At 39.8% G+C, this 6,676-nt stretch overlaps 1 protein-coding gene and 1 pseudogene across 1 annotated transcript in view; one reads left to right on the top strand and one right to left on the bottom strand.

The window, feature by feature from the left end:
• Nucleotides 1-6,676, bottom strand: part of TCF7L1 (transcription factor 7-like 1 (T-cell specific, HMG-box)) — a 203,472-nt gene that overhangs the window by 180,719 nt on the left and 16,077 nt on the right. The window lies entirely within an intron of this gene.
• LOC105004551 lies at nucleotides 11-3,035 on the top strand (annotated as a pseudogene).

The raw sequence follows: 6,676 nt of genomic DNA, 5'->3' as shown, positions 1-6,676 counted from the left end.
CCAGCCACTATTGATTTGACAGGAGGCGGAGCTCAGGTGAAAATGCTAGGGATGGGGAGCAGCTATAAATGAAGCTTTACTTGATCACCTGCTGCTCACCTGCTGTGCAGTCCAGTTCCTAATGGGCCCCACATCGGTACCATGGCCCAAGGGTGGGGGACCCTTGCTCTAGAACCCACGCCCAACAACCAGAGAGCCCTCATGGCTCAAATCCTGAGCCCCCACGCCACAACTAGAAAAGCCTGAACGCTGCAACTAAGACCTGACATAATCAAATAAATTAAAAAAAAAAAAAAAATCACACCTGAGCTCTTTTTGTGCCTGGCACAGCCATGGCTCAGGGTCCCAAGAAGCACCTGAAACTCATAGCAGCTCCAAAACCATTGGATGCTGGATAAATTGACCAGTGTGTTTGACCCCTTAACAATCTGCTGGTCCCCACAAGCTGAGGGAATGTCTCCCCCTAATCATTTTCCTAAGGGACAGACTTAAGTATGCCCTACCAGGGGATGAAGTAAAGAAGATTTGCATGCAGCGATTCATTAAGATCAATGGCAAAGTCCGCACAGATATAACCTACCGGCTGGTTTTATGAACGCCATCAGCATTGATAAGACTGGAGAGAATTTTTGTTTGATCTATGACCCCAAGGGTCGCTTTGCTATTTATCATATTACACCTGGGGTAGCCAAGTATAAATTGTGCAAAGAAAGATATTTGTGGGGACAAAAGGAATCCCTCATCTGGTAACCCAGGATGCTCGTACCATCTGTTGCCCCGATCCCCTCATTAAGGTGAATGACACCATTCAGATTGACTTGGAGACTGGCAAGATTACTGATTTCATCAAATTTGACACTGTAACCTGTGCATGGTGACTGGAGGTGCTAAGCTGGGAAGAACTGGTGTGATTACAAACTGGGAGAGACATCCAGGCCCTTCTGAAGTAGTTCATGTGAAAGATGTGAACGGCAACAGTTTTGCCACATGGCTCTCGAACATTTTCGTTATTTGCAAAGGCAACAAACCGTGAATCTCTCTTCCCCATGGAAAGGGTCTTCGATTTACCACTGTTGAGGAGAGAGACAAGAGACTGGCAGCCAAACAGAGCGGTGGATAAAATGATCTCTACGTGATGTGTCTGGAAAAGTCTTTGTACTTAATTAAAGATAATACCAAATGATTAATAAAAACTAAAAGATCATACATGAAAGAAGTGAATGATAATTTTCCCTTGTTAGCCTAACAATGTTCAGGAGGAAGCCAGATTTTTGCTGTTTATTTTATTATATATGATGTGTTAAAATGAGGGAAGTGCAATCACACAAATAACCCTATAGTACAGATTTTATGTACAAGGCACTGTGCTAGGGGCAACGGTGATCAAAAGGGAAATACGACAGCCAGGATTGCTAAGGATATGGGTTCTAGAAAACCAGCAATCCAAAACTGAACACAAGTTCATACAAGGAATGGTACAATACAGAGACTAAATTTCATAGGGGCTAGGGAGACCTGAAAAGCCAAGGCCACCAAAGTTGATAACAAGGTTACCTTAACAAAGTCCTTACTATACTACGCATTTTGTTCTACATGCCCTGAAAAACTTTATTTAATCTTTTGCAACCGTGAGGTAGGTCCTAGGAATATATAAAAATTTGGCCTCAGCATTCAGTGTAAATCTGTTGTTCAGTTTCAGCTTCAGTCTTCAGAAGACCTGTACTTCTGCCTGATGGATGAGCATGTGGTCACAGAGGTGACCAATATATCTAATTAGTGTCACAATGTGAGAAACAGAGAAATGAAGCATGTTTGGATTTGCTGTCATTATCTGAACAAACCCTTTCAAAAACAGGGAAGCATTCCACACGCAATCTGAGTGGAAATCTTGTGAGCTTTATCCAGTGAAATGATAACGGTTGGCAGAAATAGATAAGCATATATTTTATTGAAAGAATAAAAGCATGAAAGATAGAAAACAATTCTAATGTACAACTAAAATTACTAAATAGGAGGATTAATTAACAACATTATTAAGAGGATTAAAAATGGAGACCATTAGGACTTTCCTGGTGGTTCAGTGGTAAAGAATCCACCTTCCAATGCAGAGGACGTAGGTTCGATCCCTGCAGAGGGGAACGAAGATCCTACATGATAAGGTGCAACTAAACCTGCAAGCCAACACTAGAAAGCCTGCCTGCCACAACTACTGAGCCAGCACGGTGCAACTACTGAGCCAAGTATCACAACTAGAGTCCGTGTGCCGCATGGAAAGATCCTGCATGATGCAATGAGGAAGATGCCACATGCCACGACTAAGACCCCACGCAGCCAAATAAATGAATAAATACAAAAAAAAAAAGAGAACAATACATACTTTTAGAACAAAAGTGACTATGTGTTTTAAAATCACAGCTATCACATTCTACTTTCAAATTCTACGGATTAGTTAATGCACTCATAACATTAAACAGAACACCCTTTAGGAGCTTTATATATGCACCCTTACCATTCAGACTATGGTCTCTAAATAACATCTTTCACTGAAAGGAAGCAGAGATCCTAGAAATATCTGGCCCCAGGTCTACAGCAGGAAATCCACAAGATGAACCTGGAACACCATACCAGTAATCCCGGAAGCATCAAAGACCGTATACACAAAGATTGTATACACAAAAACTCAGGAACCAACTTGAAGAGGCTCCCACTGGCTAAAGATGTGGCAATTTGAGTTTCAATAAAGATAATAATTGTGTATCAGTTGAACTATACCAAATAGGTTTACATCCATGAGTCTGTAACAATATTAAAAAAAAAATTCAGTGGTCGCCTTTGCAGGATAATAGGACAACAACTGAAAACTGGAGAAAGGATCAAACATTTAAATTGCTTCTTCCATATGATCTAGAGCAGGGGTCAGCAAACTGCTTCTATCAAGGGCCAGATCTTTTCAGCAATGTGAGCCACTTAGGGGGCTTCCCAGGTGGCGCAGTGGTGAAGAATGTGCCTGACAGCAGGATCAAACTTGTGCCTGACAAGTTTGATCCCTGGATCAGGAACATCCCCTGGAGAAGGAAATGGCAATCCACTTCAGTATTCTCACCTGGAAAATCCCATGGACAGAGTAGTCTCTCTGGCTACAGTCTATAGGGTCACAAAGAGTCGAATACGACTTTGCGACTGAGTGAGCATATATGCAGACATGGGCCACTTATGGCCCCAGTGGCAACTGCTCAACCCAGCCATTGCTGTGCAAAAGCAGCCACACACAATATGCAAACGAATGGGCATGGCTGTTCCAATAAAACTTTAATTACAAAAATAAACATTGGGTTGGATTTAGCCTGTGGACCTTAGTTTGCTGATCTCCGATCTAAGGTAACTTAGTAGTTGATGAAAAGTAGTTTCTCTTTTTTGGAGAAGGCAATGGCACCCCACTCCAGTACTCTTACCTGGAAAATCCATTGGATGGAGGAGCCTGGAAGGCTGCCGTCTATGGGGTCGCACAGAGTCGGACACGACTGAAGTGACTTAGCAGCAGCAGCAGCAGCAGTTTCTCTTTTTAAAAATGTTACAGCTGATAAATGGAGAAGCAATGATACAAACAGACTATGGCCATTTTGAAACTGCTCACAGGTGATGTGGGTGATGATCATCAGTGGTTGCTAACACTACAGAGAGACAGGCTGACCTGCAGTGCCTCTCCATGAAAGGTCATTTATGAAAGAGTCGTGCAAAAATAAAGTAAGAAGTAAAGAAAGTCTATGAAAGTCAATTTACAGAACCAAAAAAATTTAAAAATAAAATAAATTTTAAAAGGACAGTGAGAACCTTGGAGCCTGATCAAGAATCTAAGTCCAGCTAACGATTTTCAAGAAATACAGGACACAGAAAAACAGGTTTAAAGAACCCTGGGGTTGCATTTAAGAAAATCTAGACAGACTATGAGAAACTCCAGTCATCAGATAAGAACCTAAAAATCCCAATTAGGAACTTCTTTACATTCTATGAAGAACAAAGAACAAAATATTGCTACCTCAATATTTCACAAGATCTCAAAATTGTGAGCCTTTAAATTCTTGGTAAATCACTGATTTATCATTGATGCTGGCATAGTAAAGATCATAAAAACTATGAAGAACAAACTATTATTTTTTAAAAAGGACCTAAGCCATCTTGTTCCTTCATCTTAGTATTCACAAACATGCTAAACAATTCAACAACTTACAGAGCTGAGAAATTGTTCCTGAGTTAAAATAACAAACTTTAAAAATCCAACACCATACAATTTTCATCAAAAATACAAAAATAAATAAAACAAAAAATTTGGCCACTACCACAGTGATAACTGGTTCTGGTAAGAAACATCAGTGGATACTAAAACCAGTAGTTGAAAGTGATGAACAATGCTGTACTTCCATAGTCCCAAAGTATCTCCTCACAAGATACTCATAATCACAAACAGTAAAATAGTAACTTTCACATTGTAAAGAAACTATCATCCAATTAAAAATACATTTAAAACACACATATACACACACAAAGAAACATTAAAAAACAGTAACTTTCTTGGATAAATCTGGTAGACCAAATTTTAACCAAATGACCAAAATTAACACCACCTATGAATGGGAAAAATAGATGGTGCCTCTTAGGAGAAGCATTGAGAAGGACATCAGTTTTGCAGTATTCTTGCCCAAAATCTACTTGAAGAAACATTAGGGGGAAAAAAAAGTTCAAGGTCCTACAAAATAAATGGCTTGTATTCTTAAAGTCAATACAAGACACAGTTCAAAAATCTGTTCTAGGGTTTGCCCTGGTGGCTCAGTGGTAAGGAAATCTGCCTACCAGTGCAAGAGACAAGGGTTGGATCCCTGGTCTGGGAGGATCCCACGTGCTGTGGAACAGCTAAGCCCGTGCACCACAACTACAGAGCCTATGCTTTAGAGCCCCAGAGCAACTGAAGCCCACATGTCCTAGAGCCCGAGCTCTGCAGCAAGGGAGGCCGCCGCAATGAGATGCCCACGCACCACAACCAAGAGCAACAGCCCCCACTCGCTGCAACTGGAGAAAAGCCTGTGCAGTAACGAAGACCCAGAATGGCCACAAATAAATAAAGTTATTTTTTTTTAAACTTTTCTAGTCTGAGGGAGACTAAAAATAAAATTATTAAAAAGAAACAAACTATTTTAGACTGAGGGAGAGTAAAAATACATGACAACTAAGTATCGCACACGGTCTTAGGCACCTTCTGAACACCTCCCATCCCCACCAAAAATTTTTAACATTTTCTTTTACTACAAAAGCCATTAGGAAGACAATCAGCCAACATCTGAATAAGGTGTGTAGTTGAGACAACAATTTCCTGATTTTGATAATTATATCATGGTAAATGTCCTTGGTTTTAGGACAAACACACAAAGCTATCTAGTCTGTCACTTACTCTCAAATGATTCAGAAAAAAAGTTATAGAAAGGTTTTTAAAATGTAATAAATATTAACATTTGGAGAAATCTGGGGGAAAGTATATAGAAATTCTCTGTATGAGTCTGCACCCTTTCCTATGTCTAAAATTATTCCAAAATAAAAAAGGTAAAACGTGTGTGTATGAATTAGTTGTATGCACATCATCCTATTGATAGATGAAGAACTCACACAAACCACTAATTTGTTTTGTTGTTTTTTTGATACAGACCATTTTTAAAGTCTTTGCATGAAACATTCCTTTGGTATCTCTGATTTTCTTGAAGAGATCCCTAGTCTTTCCCATTCTGTTGTTTTCCTCTATTTCTTTGCATTGATCGCTGAAGAAGGCTTTCTTATCTCTTCTTGCTAGTCTTTGGAACTCTGCATTCAGATGTTTATATCTTTCCTTTTCTCCTTTGCTTTTCGCTTCTCTTCTTTTCACAGCTATTTGTAAGGCCTCCCCAGACAGCCATTTTGCTTTTTTGCATTTCTTTTCTATGGGAATGGTCTTGATCCCTGTCTCCTGTACAATGTCACGAACCTCATTCCATAGTTCATCAGGCACTCTATCTATCAGATCTAGGCCCTTAAATCTATTTCTCACTTCCACTGTATAATCATAAGGGATTTGATTTAGGTCATATCTGAATGGTCTAGTGGTTTTCCCTACTTTCTTCAATTTAAGTCTGAATTTGGCAATAAGGAGTTCATGGTCTGAGCCACAGTAAGCTCCTGGTCTTGTTTTTGCTGACTGTATAGAGCTTCTCCATCTTTGGCTGCAAAGAATTTAATCAATCTGATTTCGGTGTTGACCATCTGGTGATGTCCATGTATAGAGTCTTCTCTTGTGTTGTTGGAAGAGGGTGTTTGTTATGACCAGTGCATTTTCTTGGCAAAACTCTATTAAGTCTTTATCCTGCTTCATTCCGTATTCCAAGGCCAAATTTGCCTGTTACTCCAGGTGTTTCTTGACTTCCTACTTTTGCATTCCAGTCCCCTATAATGAAAAGGACATCTTTTTTGGGTGTTAGTTCTAAAAGGTCTTGTAGGTCTTCATAGAACCGTTCAACTTCAGCTTCTTCAGCGTTACTGGTTGGGGCATACACTTGGATTACTGTGATATTGAATGGTTTGCCTTGGAAATGAACAGAGATCATTCTGTCGTTTTTGAGATTGCATCCAAGTACTGCATTTCGGACTCTTTTGTTGA

The sequence above is a fragment of the Bison bison genome, unplaced genomic scaffold (assembly GCF_000754665.1).
Source record: "Bison bison bison isolate TAMUID 2011002044 unplaced genomic scaffold, Bison_UMD1.0 scf7180017864480, whole genome shotgun sequence".
Lineage (NCBI taxonomy): Eukaryota > Metazoa > Chordata > Mammalia > Artiodactyla > Bovidae > Bison > Bison bison.
Note: the sequence above shows the minus strand (reverse complement) of the source record. Positions and strands in the feature narration are given on the sequence as shown.